Below are 15225 nucleotides of genomic sequence, written 5' to 3'. Positions count from 1 at the left end.
ATGTAAACTTAACTGTCATCTTAAGTTCATCTAACATTTTCTTCCATTTGAGTTTGTTCAACACGTTATTTTTGATTAACTTCAGTTAATTCTGTTCTAGGATGCCCTCTGGACCTAGTGGAGGTGGTGAGTGACAGGAGAACGGCGGCTAAGCTGTCATCCCTGATGGACAACATCTCCCACCCCATGCAGCAGACTGTGACAGCACTGAGCAGCTCCTTCAGTGGGAGACTGCGGCACCCACGGTGTGGGACGGAGAGATTTCGCAGGTCTTTCCTCCCCACTGCTGTCAGACTCCATAATAAAGACTTTAACTGATCAAGCACACACATCCATACATATGCAATAATACTAAGTGCAATAATCCTTTCTGTCATCGTTGTATTTTTACTCAGTTGTATATAGTATTTGTATTTGTATTCTATTTTTATCTTATTGTATATTTATTTTATTTTATTCTACTGTATATAGTATTTTATTTTATTCTATTCTGTACAGTTGTGTACTGTATTTATTCTTATTGTATTCTAATTTTTGCCTCATAACTTTTGCACTGTCCACTTCCTGCTGTGACAAAACAAATTTCCCACGTGTGGGACTAATAAAGGTTATCTTATCTTATCTTATTTTGGATATTAAGTAACTGCTCTTTTATACGGCAGACATCTTTAGGTTTTGATTCCTGGGGTCAGTTTGATCCCAAACAAAAAAGATATGTCTTTAGTCTGTTATAACAGCTGGAAAGACAATGGAAAAGGTCTTTTTTCAGTTGCTCACGGGTTCTTGCATTTGGACAAATTTAACAACTTATTTTTGTTTTTTTGATTTTTTCTTTGTTTGTTTGTTTTGTTTGCTTTTATTTCTTTTCAAACATTACGTAAACATTTTAAACATTTAAAAAAACTATTTGACTTACAAGTGATGAATTTACTGCAATGAATTTCTTGGGTCATTTAAAAAAAATCTGCATTAACTGCAAGCTTTAAAAACAGTCAAATGACCTCTTAATTTAGATGTTTATGTAGTTATTTATTTTTTAAGTTTATTTTCTACTAATCCGGTTGTTCAGTTTGACGTCACTAGCCGTGTCTGGACCTAAACTCCGCTGCAGGTCCATATATCAAACGATCACTATGGCATTACTGAGAGTTGAAAATCTGTCTAAAGTCTTTCATCTTTAATAAAATGATCAGCGTTCTGCAGGCATCCATGAAAACAGAATTTATGACATTTAACGGAGTTAGAAGTTAGCAGGGAGTTAGCTCACTAGCTTCTATCTAAATACAATATAGCATGTCCTGACTGCGGGGTTTTGGAAACAAATTAAAACGTACAGCTCTGTTATCACTTCCAGCATAAATGAAGACAGAAAACTAAAAAGCAGTGACGTTTGTAGGGTTACTGAAGTTGGGCTAGCTGGTATATAATGATGTGCTACGTGACCGCTAGCGACACAGCTATGTTAGCATAATATAAACAAGCTAACTTTTTTTCCACTCGATAAAAGTTAACGTGAGTGTTCTCGGTGGTCAGGAACAAATGTAATCGCATGGCAGAATGCTGTAAAAGGACCAAACTTCAGCCAGGAGAACAACTGAGATAATCCATCCATAATACGAGGTTAGTCATTCATACACTGCTGCATGGGCTGGGCTGTAGTTGCATCCTAAGGTTTTAAAAACTGAGTTTAAATAAATGATTAGCGGTAATAAAAGCCAAGGGAGATCAACAGTGATCACTGACTGTTTTAGGAGCTTTTTGAGATCAAATAGAAGAAAATACATAACATTAAACATGTTAACAACACAAAAGCCATATTAAACGCAGACTACTTTAGGCCCGGAAGTAGGATTCGTCGTGTCATCACTGAACAACCGGATAAAGACTTCATTAGTGAGGTAATTTCCGGTCAAATAAATAGCTCCGCCCACTTGTCTCTAGTTGTTTGACTTTGAAATGTGAACGGATGGGACTGAAGACATTGAAATGTCAGTGGTCTCTGTTATATTCCCACTGTGGTGTCAATACACTATTAGAGCTTATGCCGAGTCAGACTGCACACACAATAGTTTGTTTACAAGTTGACTTCTTCTTTATTGGGATAACACAGAAGTAACACACACACATAACTGGGCGTGGTGCCCCCTACTGGCGATGGCTTGCATAGCACACAATAATTCTTGGTTCATACATAACATCTCCTCCCCACTAAGCTATGCGACCGTGGCACCACCCGCAGAAACATTTCCCATAACCAAAGTAGCACCTTTTATTTTTTATTACAACATTCATGAAAACTGGAACTAATGTTGCTTTCTGTATGAATTTCTTTATAGTTGAGAATAATGTCTCTGAACGCCAACATTCTCACTGAACTACTCAATACGCTCACCCATCACGATAACGAGCGGGTGGCTTGGTGACTCTCACTGGGTAACGTCTTACAGACTCTGTAACCTGTGTGCAGTCAGTCGGTGATGATTTAAGAGACTGGGGTGTTTCTGGAGGTACGGTGGTCCCCATAACTTGTTCAACAGTCTCTTCCTGCAGAGTTGTACAAGGGTGAAGCATGGTGTCACTACCACTGTGGGCTGGTGACATCTGAGAGCTTGTCGGAGGATCCACTGTGACCTGCTGAGATACTGACTCAGGTCGTATCAGCATCTGATCCACATGACGTTTCCACACTCCTTGGGCTCCCACATTCACCTTGTATGACACTGGCCCAGTCTTCTCCAGTACGACACCGTGCGTCCACTTGTCCTCTCCCTTCCTATAATCACGCACCAGGACAGGCTCGCTAACAGTGAACCGTCTGTCCCTGGAGTGTTGCTGTCGGCATTGTTGTTGCGCATCTTGTGATCGACGCACTGCTCCGGCCACACTGGGCTTCAAAAAAATCCAGTCGAGAGCGCAGCTTGCGTCCAATGAACAATATAGCTGGCGTTTCTCTAGTTGTTGCATGGGGAGTGTTGCGATATGTCAAGAGGAACGTGTCAAGGCGTTGTTGCACAGGTGCTGTACCCCTGGAAGCTTTCAGTGCATGCTTGAATGTCTGCACAAAACGCTCAGCCAAACCATTAGTGGCAGGATGGTACGGCGCGGAGCGGATGTGTTTGACTCCATTCGCTTTCAGGAACACCCTGAATTCCTCAGAACAGAACTGCGGTCCGTTATCACTCACCAGGACGTGGGGAATGCCATGGCGACTAAAGAGACCCCGTAGCACTTGTATGGTTTTACCAGCTGTGGTGCTATCCATAATATGCACTTCAGGCCACTTGGAATGTGCATCTACCACCACCAGGTACATGTGACTTTCAAATGGACCCGCAAAATCCACATGGATCCGTTCCCACGGACAGGAAGGCCACAGCCAAGGGTGTAAAGGTGCTAACCCAGGCTCTTTTTGCACACGCTGACAAGAGTGGCAGGCTTTAGCTTGAAGCTCAATTTGAGAATCAATGCCAGGCCACCAAACATAGCTGCGAGCTAAGCTCTTCATCCTCACCATCCCTGGATGTGCAGTGTGGAGCTCTTTCAGGACATGAGAGCACAGCTTAGGTGGCACAACCACCCTCACGCCCCACATAAGGCATCCCTGCTGTATTGTGAGTTCATGTCTGCGCATCAGATAGGGTGACAGCTCTTGATCTGTGTCTTTTGTTGCTGGAAAACGTCCAGTTGTTACCATTTCCAGCACACGAGACAAAGTGACATCAGACAAAGTGTCACGTCTGATCTCGGCGACACTGACTGGTAATGTGTCCAGTTGAGATGCGTAGAATACCTCAACCGCTCCCTGTTTCTCTTTCTGTGCAAGGGGCAGTGGTAAACGTGACAGACCGTCAGCATTGGCGTGATGTGCCCCCTTCCGATACTGTAAGGTGTAATTATGTGCTGACAGAAGGAGCGCCCAACGCTGCATTCGCACAGCTGCCATTGATGGTGTACCTTTTACTGGACTCAGAATTGAGGTCAGTGGGCGATGATCAGTGAGCAAGGTGAACTTGTTACCATGGAGATACTGGTGAAACTTGCGCACTCCAAAAACAATTGCCAACGCCTCCCTCTCGATCTGAGCATAGTTTCGTTCTGCTTTGCTGAGGGTTCGTGAAGCATAAGTAATTGGCCGTTCTTGGCCATCAGGCATGACATGTGAGAGCACGGCTCCAACGCCATATGGTGAAGCGTCACATGCCAAACGGAGAGGCAGTTCAGGATTGTAGTGGGTGAGTATTTTTGGTGAGGCCAGACGTTCTTTAGCTTTCTGGAAAGCTGACTCGCAGGCTGATGTCCACTGCCATTTCTTCTCTTTACTGAGTAGCTCATTCAGCGGCTTCAGGACTGTAGCTAAATCAGGTATGAAACGTCCATAATAGTTGAGCATTCCCAGAAAAGAATGTAACTGGCTGACATCAGCTGGTGCTGGAGCTTCCATAACGGCACGCACCTTTTCTGTTGATTTGTGTAACCCTGCCGCATCAATTATGTGGCCCAGGTATTCCACCGATTCTTGGAAAAACAGGCACTTCTCCTGTTTGAGACGCAGGCCATAGTCCTCCAGCCTGCCCAAAACTGCCTTAAGGGTTCTCAGGTGTGTCTGTTTATCTGGACCACTGATGAGGATGTCATCCAGATAACAATGGGTGTATGGTAGGCCGAGAAGCACTTGATCCATAGCCTTCTGAAACAATGCAGGTGAAGACGCCACTCCAAAAGGCAAGCAATTGAAACGGAACAGCCCCTTTTGTGTCGAAATAGTCAGCAGCTTCTTAGACTCCTCTTCTACCTCCATCTGTAGGTAGGCATTTGCTAAGTCTAGCTTACTGAAATGCTGACCTCCTGCTAGAGAAGCAAACAGGTCCTCAATGCGTGGAAGTGGGTACTTATCCACACAGAGCTGCGAATTAAGAGTGACCTTGAAATCACCAGAGTCTCACTGAGCCATCCTTCTTGTTGACAGGGACCACGGGCGTAGCCCAATCACTATGCTCCACTGGTGTGATCACCCCAAGCTCAGTCAGGCGTTTCAGTTCTGCCTCCACCCGAGGGCAGAGAGCATAAGGCACGTTACGTGGTGGACAGAATTTGGGGACACTATCAGGCCTAAGAGTCAATCTGGCTTTAATTCCTTTCATTGTGCCCAGCTCCTTAGAGAAAACGGCTGAGTGTTTCTTTAGCACAGCCTCCAGATTGTCATTTCCGCTTTGCTCTCTGGCATGGACCATCTTTAAGTCTTTCCAGTTCAGCTTAATCACTCTCAGCCACTCCCTACCAAACAGTGGTGGAGCATCCACCTTTACCACGTACAAGGGTAGAGTTGCGCGCTGCTTATTCAGTTCAACTTGCACCTTGATGACCCCTTCTGGTGCCAGCGGCTCCCCAGTGTACGTTTTCAGCATGATGTCAGTGGGTTGCAGCGGCAACTGACACAGCATACTTTTATATTGTTCCCATGGAATCAAAGACACAGCAGCCCCTGTATCCAGCTCCATCTCCATTTTCTTCCCGTTAACTACAGGCATTAGGGAGATACGTGAATATTTCTCTATTCGTGACAAAGAATACAGCTCCAACTCACTATCAGTGTCGGGTCTGGTTCCTTCACTTTCACTCTCCTCTGCAGCAACATGATGAATTCTCCTCTTTTTGTCCTTTGCCGACACAGCATAATCAACTGCTTTGCGAAACGTGAGATCCTTTTCAGTCAAAAGACGCTTCTGCACAGTTTCACACTTTAATCCACACACAAATCTGTCTCGTAGAGCATCTTCCAGATACGCACCAAACTCGCAATGTTCTGACAGTCTTTTCAGCACCGCCACATACTGTGCGACCGTTTCTTCTTCCCCCTGATTCCTCTTGTGGAACCGGAACCTTTCAGCTATTACCAGCGGTTTGGGAGCAAAATGAGCTTGCAAAACACCCACAATATTGTCATACTGCATTGTCCCAGGCTTGCTTGGCGCCACTAGATTACGCAGCAGACCGTACGTCTTGGGACCCATCACACTCAGCAGCACCGGGACCCGTTTCTGAATGTCTGAATGTCATTAGCAAGGATGTAATGCTCAAAACGTTCAATATACGTCGCCCATTGCTCACCAGCATCATCAAAGGGGTCCATCTGCCCAATCATTCCAGCCATGATGTATCCGCTGTCCAGAGCCAACACTGTCGTTTCTGACTCGTTGGCGAAAAAGCAGCTAGCAGCTAGCTCCGATGCTAATTCACCACGCGATCGTCCGTTTTCCGTCCAAACTCGGCCACACAGTCAGTTCATGCTCAGTAGACGGCCAAGTCTTCCAGACGTCACAACTCGTCACCAATTTATGTTATATTCCCACTGTGGTGTCAATACACTATTAGAGCTTATGCCGTCAGACTGCACACACAATAGTTTGTTTACAAGTTGACTTCTTCTTTATTGGGATAACACAGAAGTAACACACACACATAACTGGGCGTGGTGCCCCCTACTGGCGATGGCTTGCATAGCACACAATAATTCTTGGTTCATACATAACAGTCTCATTAGCTAACAGTTAATAAGCTAACAGCTAACATGCTAACACAGCCAATTTTAACCCTTACACTTGTATGGATGAATAAATATCACTGTAGAAGAGCTTTGGTTTGTAGTTTGTTCTCAAAACAACTACAAAAATATAGAGTTGTAACTAAAATAATGCATAGCTTTCAAACATAATTTATATACATAATTTTAATTTATATTTATATAATTTGTAACCACTCTCTCTCATTCATTCAGGACGAGTATGTTGACCCAGATCTGAGATGATGCAGCGGCCCTCATTATAGTAATCCATGACAGCGATCCAGTTCATTACCAGACTGTGAAAGTCCTCCAGAGTGACTTTGTGGAGGTCTCCAAAGAACTGCTGATGAGCGTCTTGGTAATGTTTGGAGTGATATGCACTACATCTACAATACTACAATTATTACCAAGAGACTGAACAACACTGTGTTCATTGAGAGTACAGCAGTTGGGAAGCTGGTAAACTGTTCCCTAACAAGAGTCTGGATCACTGTATCACTGTAACTGGAGCACAGTACCGTATTTTCACGACCATAAGACGCACTGTACTAAAAGGTGCAGTCTCAGTTATGTGTGCCATTACTGTATTTAACACACACATAAGGCGCACTGGATTATAGGGCGCATACAAGTACCGTATGCGTATTTAAAAATAAAGCGGGAGCAAAACAAAGTTTGGTACTCACATTTTTATTACCAGTAATCGTCATCATCAACAACACACAAGCATACAAGTGTGCATATTTAAAAATAAAGCAGGAGCAAAACAAAGTTTGGTACTCACATTTTTATCATCAATCAAACCAATCGAAGTCCTCATCCTCTGTGTCTGAATTGAACAGCTGCGCTAAATCTCCATCAAACATGCCAAGTTCACTTTCTTCACTGTCAGAGTCACTTTCCGTGCCGTGCGGCTCCTCGGAAATGATGCCGGCTTTTGCGAAAGCTCGAACAACAGCGATGATCCACCGCTCGAGTCTTTCCTCCAACTCGGGCCACCTCGCCTTATGTCCGTGGAAACTCAGCTGCGTTTTCTTGACCTGCCGGAGCTTGTTTTCTAGCTTCCTCCATTTGCGAACCATCGATTCGTTAATCTTAAATTCTCTCGCCGCTGCTCGATTTCCATGTTCCTCCGCATAGCTGATGGCCTTCAGTTTAAACTGTGCTTCATAAGCGTGTCTCTTTGCCATTTTCAGGGTTGTTAAAACAACGATGTTCCACATAATGCACATACCTGTCCTTTTATACAGGTATGTGCGATTGTCCGGTATATACGATCAACGCCCACACTTCACCCTTTAGCATTCTCATGGTGTTCTCTACTACGTCCTCCTTACAACACACAGGGCGCACTGTGCTATAGGGTGCGCTGTACTTTTTGAAGAAAATCTAAGACTTTTAAGTGCGCCTTATGGTCGTGAAAATATGGTATCTTGTTTTCATTTATTTTTATTTCTTTTTTTTTTTGCAATAAATCAACTACAATACATTTTTAATAGTTATTGTTTTGAATATGAATGCTATGTTATTGAGATATTTAAAAGTACTTATCATGTCTTTAGCATTTGATATTCTTTTTTAAATGATTTATTTGAATATTTCTTGAATATTAACAGGATGGTGTGTTATTGGTGGAGGCCAAAAACAAATACTGTTTAACTGAACAAATGTGCTGAATCTTTTAAATGTAGCAGTTCTCAATGCAATTGAGGCAATCGCTTCATGCTGAACTGACAGGTCTTGCACTCATTAGAACTGATGAATTATTTTTTGAAAGTACTGTAGCTTACCTGTCTCAGTCAGACTGGCTTGGCAACTGCTGCCAACCGATATATATATATGTTATTTAAATAAGTAGAGGTCACTGGAAAGAAATGGACATAATTTACTGGAGCAGACAGTATTAAATTATTTGGTGATTAGACTCTGATGCCAACGGAGCCCCAACAATGGCAGGAAGAAGAACAGGACCTTCTGGAGTCTCGACACTGGAAATGAGGCTGAATTACCAGGCTGAGGTACACATGGGGACGTGGCTCAGTCATAGGAAGGATGACTAACAGAAGAGCACAGATATTTAACGTACAGGGAACAGTGGCTGATGGGCTTGCAAAAGACACTGAAGAAAATTGACTTTGATGTGATATAAAGAACAGACTAACAGGCCAAACCTCCAAAAGCAGATGAATAAATATCAATCTTTTTTATTGAACCGAGACATTGACTTTATTTGGTGTAAGCTTTTTTGAAGACTGCTTACACTCTGAACAAAGAAATCCTGGTGAAAATTCTGAAGCCTGAAGGTCAAATCTTATACTGATGGTGAAAAACTAATATAATGAAAAAATCTCTCAATGTATGGAAATAGAAGTAGACTGTTAGAAAGCAGAACTTCATTATTTGAACTAATCCTAACCCCGATCTTTGTAATCTACGCTTTCACTTTAATGCTTTGTAGGTAGAGATGGTTATGCTTTCTTCTCTCAACCCTTGTTATTATCTCTGTCTCTCTCACTTTCCGTTTCCTCTTTTCACTGCTGCAGCGGCCTGCTTTTCCCATACACGTCAGACATGGTTTTACCCAGATCCAAAGGGAATTACTGAGAAAACATCTCTGGTTACCACCATCTCTGTGGTTATGCTCCTTACCAGTTGTTACAACAGGTCCATTTGAAGTCATGAATGAAAAATGGCATTTCTCTCTAGTGGGTGACACAAGTACTGGACACAATCAGTGGGCTGTATTCAGTCTTCCAGCTTTGCATTTCTATGATCAAAAGGCTCGATCAAGGCCTTGCAATAGCTTTCAACAGAGAAGCCCTCGCCCTGAGAGCCACAATGTCACACAATGGCAATACACTTTTACTAAATTAGTCTAATTTAAATGCTGATGTCGGATGGCTGCAGGACTCGTGACTCTTGGTTGTAAGAAAAGAGGAAATAGAGTATAGTTTTTACACAGCCACAAAGTGGTTGGAAGGGTCAACAAAATATCAGACTAAATTTTAACCTAATTTATGTACCCTAACCTTAACCATGTGGTTATTTTTGTAACCATGACAACAATGGTCCCCTGACCTTAACAAAGTTCAATTACTTAAACATACTGTAGATGTTTCCCAAACCTTACCCAAGTAGTTATTTTAACCGAAACCAATGTTTCCCCAAACCTCTCCAAATCTTAAACATAGCTGTGTAAGATCAGAAATCTGTTTTATTTTTGCAGCTGTGATTTTTTTTTTTTACTTTATCCTGCTAATATGAGCACCAAATAAGAGAACTCGTACTAAAGGGTAAAAAGTGCAATGACCACTCCCTCAGCTTCCCTCTCCTCCACCAACAACAAAATGCTGATTTTTCACCCACCAGGAAGCAAGTTCGAAAGCATAGTTGTGCATCTAGTAGGGGCCCCTAATGGCCCAGCTTCCAGTTTATTGAATTAAACGCTTTAATTCCAGATGAACCTGAAGTGCATAAACACAAACAGGGCAGAAACACAGTGAAGTAAATGATGTTTTTCTAGTCTTTCAGCTACAGCTACCTGCTTAAAATATTGGGTCTTTTTTGCTGTCTCATTGGCAGTATCAAGTAAGAAATAGAGCTCTTGTTTGATGTGAAGTGCTCTGTCTTAATGTATCCATCAGTTTGTCAAGATGATGTGGTGAAATTGTCTGGGAAAAAAGATCTTGTTGTCAGAGGAGAATGGCCAGACTGCATCAAGCAACACTAACCTAAATAACCACTTATTACAAACCAGGCATGCAGAAGAGTACCTCTGAGTGCACAACATATGTTGCTACACTTTGAGCCCCGTAGGACCAAACAAGTATCGTTTAAACACAAAAGCCTACCTGAATAGAATTTCAACCATATCCACCCCTTTAAGTGTAGCCATCGTGGGGTGGCTGTAGCTCAGGAGGTAGGGCAGGTCAAGTTCTAATCGGAAAGTCGGTGGTTTGATCCCTAGCCGCTCCAGCTGCCAGAGTGTCCTGAATCCTGCTCCCTGGTGTGTTTCTCAGAGCCTGAATGTGTGTGAATGTTAGATACACCTTCTAAACTTAGGTGTAGAAAAAAAAAGTGCTTTAAGTCAATGAGGCATGTTGTATGTTCTTTAAGTCCTCAAACAGAGTAGAAAGGTACTATATAAGAACCAGTCCATTTACCCTCTCCTGATAGCTGCTTCTAGTAGGAAAATGCAGCATGTCAAAAAGCTCTCAGATAATCTTAAACTGGTATCTTGAACATGTCAGTGTACTCAAATGATCTCCACAGTCAATAGAGCATCTTTGGCATGTGGTGAGATGAGAGATGAGAGAGTCACATCGTTGATCTGCAGCAAAGTGTGGTGCTTATGGACCAAAATCTCCGAGGACTGTTTCCAGCACCTTGTCAAATCTATGCCATGAATAACAAAGGGCAAAGGGGGAATCTAACCAGGTACTAGCAAGAAGCACCAAATAAAATGTTTAGTGAGTGTAAATATTCAACCCTTTGACATGAATGCAAACGAGTTTGGGACTGCCCACAACAATGAAATGAGGAACCACTTTCCTCAGGCGGTGGGACTCATTGTGAGACACCTCCAGGTTCAAATTGTGATTCTCTCTAAAAGTGCCCATTTTCCCAAGAAACTGTTGATAGAAGAATCCCATTGAAGTTGAAGATAAAACCAGCTCTCTCTGTGAATCACAAGAATATTCCAACAGAGCTGCTCTTGCATTATGCGAAGAAAAAAAAAAGTGATTAACCCAGAATTTGTCTTCTAATTGCCCATATATTAAGCTATTGATGTTCAGAATTACAAAGCTAAGCACATCATAGGCCTGAATGAATAAATGACTGTTTGAATAAGACATTAGCAAACAACCCCACACTAAAACTACACCCACGCAGGATTTAATTTCCCCCACCGTCTAATAAGCTTCCCCTTTTCTCCCTTTGCCATCTCCTCCTTTTCTCTTTTCCAATTTTGCAAACAGATACACACACCCAGCCACTTACTGTAGACAATTACAGAGTCTGCTAATTTTGCCTTGGGAACTTTTTGCAGTTTATGGGCCAGATACAACACTTTAGAAGAGACAATTTGGTACAGTTGTGGAAGAGCAGAGAAAGCTGACATTAAAACAGTACTTCACATAGTGCAGATTTCATAAGGCTCTCTATTTTGAGGTAAATGGTGAGTCTTTTACCTTTTCTGTCCCCATTTTTGAGTATTGCTCTTGTACAAAATAAATGGTAAGACTGCACAAGGCTAACAAATTTCATGACAGACATTAATACCATCAGAAGGCACTTGATTAAAAATGGAAAATGAGATTTAAAGATTCTCACACTGTTTTTTAACATGTATTCCCCTCAAACAACTTAAAACGTTTATTTCAATGCAAGCCTAAGGCCAGCTACAGTGTAAATTAGGTTTACATATACAGCACATCTACTTGCTGTGGGTTTGCACAGTTTATGTGTATACTTTAAAGAACCAGTTGTTGAGACGTCTTCAGCCGGGCCACTTAATCTGTAGCTGCTCTTGAGATGCAAAGAGAAACCATTGTGACAAGTGGGTTTCTGGTTTGTATCCCTGTACCAGCTGGGAAACTGTCAGGGGAAAATGAGTAAGATGCTCTGTACGCTCAAAAACCACAGTTGAGATGCCAACAAGCAAGGCACCGAACCCTGTAGTTGCTCCAGTTTAACCAGTAAAACTTTCAGACGAGTATGTGAACTTGGAATTTGCCTTAAACGAAACAAAAATAGATCCTAATTTTCTGAGAATACTAAACATACTGGGATGTGCTTAAAATGATGCTTTCTTTGTAAACTTCACATCCTTGCATCCAAGACTAAATTACTTAAAGGACACTTGAAACAGGAAGGAAAGAAAAAACAAAAAAAAAGAAAGAAAGAAAAGAGATGACGTGTGTGTCAGAGTTCTTTTTTTTCTCCTATGATGTACAGTGACAATGTACCAGAACTAAGAATAACCATCCTGATGATGTTCAAGCCATCATGTGCCCCTCTGGCCTTGTTTGACAGCTCTTTCAAACAAATGGACAGAAACCCCCCACAGAACAGAACAAAGGCCCACAAGACTTTCCATATAAATGTGCAGTGGAAAGAACACTAAAACCAATGTAAAAGTGAGCAGATGTGCCCAACACAGAGATGACACCATGTCACTGGTGTTTGAAAAAGCCACATGTGTCTGATGTCGGGGATGTGTAAAAAACGTCTATCGTCATTCGAGTAGTACAGAGGAAAGGATCTGTGCTGTGGTGCTGAAGCTGAAGGGTCTCTTGCCATTTTCTTTCCTGTTGGTAAGATGTCTGGGGTGCTGCTCCTGCCACCTTCTGGACCATTTTTTGGGACACATGCAATACATCAAATAAAGAAGAAAAGAGAAAAAGAAAACAGAGAGAGGGTGATGTGTATTTCCTGCCTGTTCCTTAAAAGGGAGAAGTTAAAGATTTTAAGAGAGAGAGTCTTTGAAGATAACAACAATAAAATTTCCATTTAAAAAAAACCTCACATTATGGAAGACAAGGAAGATATGAGTTAAAAAAAAATACATATATTAAAAAAAAATACTTCTAAAATGTGAACTTTGTAGCCCTAACCTCCTCATGAAGGCTATTCCACAGCCCTACTTCAAATGCCATATCCCCTTTCTTTATCAAGCTGGATTTTGAAATGGCAATAAATGATACGTACTAGGACCTTTTAGTGGCTGGAAGGCACATGCTGGGATAAAAGATCACGCATCTTGGAGGAAGAGGTTTGAGGGTGTCTCAAATAGCTGATAATCGCTTATTATCAATTTTGTAAGAAACATCTAGCCAGTGTAACGCTACAGGGTAAAAATGCAGCCAGTTTTTCTTTTTTCTGTCTGACATGATGAAACCAGAAGAATAAATATTTGATCAAAATGAAGGTAAAGACCATTTAATCTCAATTTTTTCTGTATTTAACTGCAGGTAATTTGGTGACATGCGCTCATAGATGTGTTTTTTTTTCCAGCTCAGCATTTTAGCAAGCTCACTGCTTGGAAAGATCTGAGAGAAATCAAAAGAAAGCTATTAAAAATATAATTTGTGTTAAAGGAAGTCTCTTTATTTCACAAATATAATACTAAGAGGACATGTTAAGGCTACAAGTATTAGAAGATTCCCGATGTCACCAGGACTAATGTGGAAAACTGTGCTGAAATAAAATGATGCAGAAGTAATGCAGTGAGTAGAGAAAGATCAGAAGGATCCAAGGATCAGGGCGTACACATCCATGATCTGACGGACCCATATTCCAGAGCCAGGAAACTTGTCCTCACCATCACCACCACCTCCACAGGCAACCTCATCCAACACAGGTTAGCTGCAGAGAGCCTACTGGTCATGAGCCAATGTGACCCAGTGTTAATTCCCTGGTGAAAGCCACCCAGTCAGTCCAGTAATGCCTCAAAACCTCAAGGTTTATATGAACAAGCTCCACTCTGAATGGGAACCCAGGAACTAGGCCGGTAATAACAGACCTCAGGAAAAGAAAAAGTTTTGACCAAAGAGAGAGCGGTGAACAGGGACTCACCCCGTTTGCCTGCTCGTTTTCTCTCCCTGCAGGTTTTTGGGAAAATGTCGAACACGCTTCCTGTAAAACTATGTAGTATTTATTACAGCCTTTAGTTTTTGATGGCTGGGGTCATGTAGCCTGCTGTCTATTTATCCTAGAGGTCATTTACTACTGGTTTTTGGGGCCAGGAGAGGAAGAAGGGAACGAAATCTAAGATGCAGGAACTAAATTGGTAGCAAATATATAGCTTCCAACTTGTCCATTGGCCGTGATGCATTTTTCAAGCGCTGTGCTCCAAGATGCGGGGACGGCTTGCCTCTGAAATAATATTTCAACAGTGGTTACAGATGCAAAACCGGTGCCATCTCTCAGTTTGGGCTGCTCCCACCAAAGTGCAGCATAAGGGATTTTAATTTTATTCCTGGGAAGATATTATGCTTTGCTGAGAAGGGGTGGTGATCATAAGGTTAAGAGAGGCATACTCATAACCAAAGGGTTGCATGTTTTAATTTCCAGGCTGAATAGCATAGGGTATGCCATTGCAATGCCTTTAAGTCAGCCCCTAGTCCAGTGCCCTACTGCAAACCTTGTCATCGATCAGATACCAAGTAAATACAGAGCTCCAAACTGCCAATACAATAGTGCAACAATACACAGCTTTCAGCTTTTCATGTATTTTTTCAACCAGACCTTTGCTGGACCCGTGGGATGTTAATGTGCCTGTCTCTAAAGCATGTTGAGTCAGCTTCTGTTGTTCAAATGTGCTAAAGTAGACATGACAGTGAACACACAAAGGTTCAGACATTTTTAACTATGCATATTGGAGACATCACTCCCTGGTCAATCAGTGGCATGGAGTCTGTTGACATCAATCTCTGAGCTCCCACCAAAGTATAGGTACCTGGTACCAGGTACTATAACCCAGAGAAGAACCCAAAAAAACTGAGTCAAGTCAACCTGAGTTGTGTCAAGTAGGTACAAGTACTGAAATTAGAGGATAGAACCAAAGTATCGATCCTATCACGCTAGTGTCAGTCTGACAGATAGATGCTATCGATTTTTGGATGGCTTCACCACCTCTACTGAATTCACTACAGGCCCGT

General features: G+C 42.1%; 1 pseudogene; it reads right to left on the bottom strand.

Annotated features, from left to right (window-relative positions):
• Positions 1 to 2800: 2800 nt before the first annotated feature.
• LOC113006968 (uncharacterized protein K02A2.6-like) lies at positions 2801 to 5346 on the bottom strand (annotated as a pseudogene).
• Between the last annotated feature and the right edge of the window lie 9879 nt (positions 5347 to 15225).

This window comes from Astatotilapia calliptera, chromosome 15 (assembly GCF_900246225.1).
Source record: "Astatotilapia calliptera chromosome 15, fAstCal1.2, whole genome shotgun sequence".
Classification (NCBI taxonomy): Eukaryota; Metazoa; Chordata; class Actinopteri; order Cichliformes; family Cichlidae; genus Astatotilapia; species Astatotilapia calliptera.
This window is presented reverse-complemented; position numbering and strand designations above follow the sequence as displayed.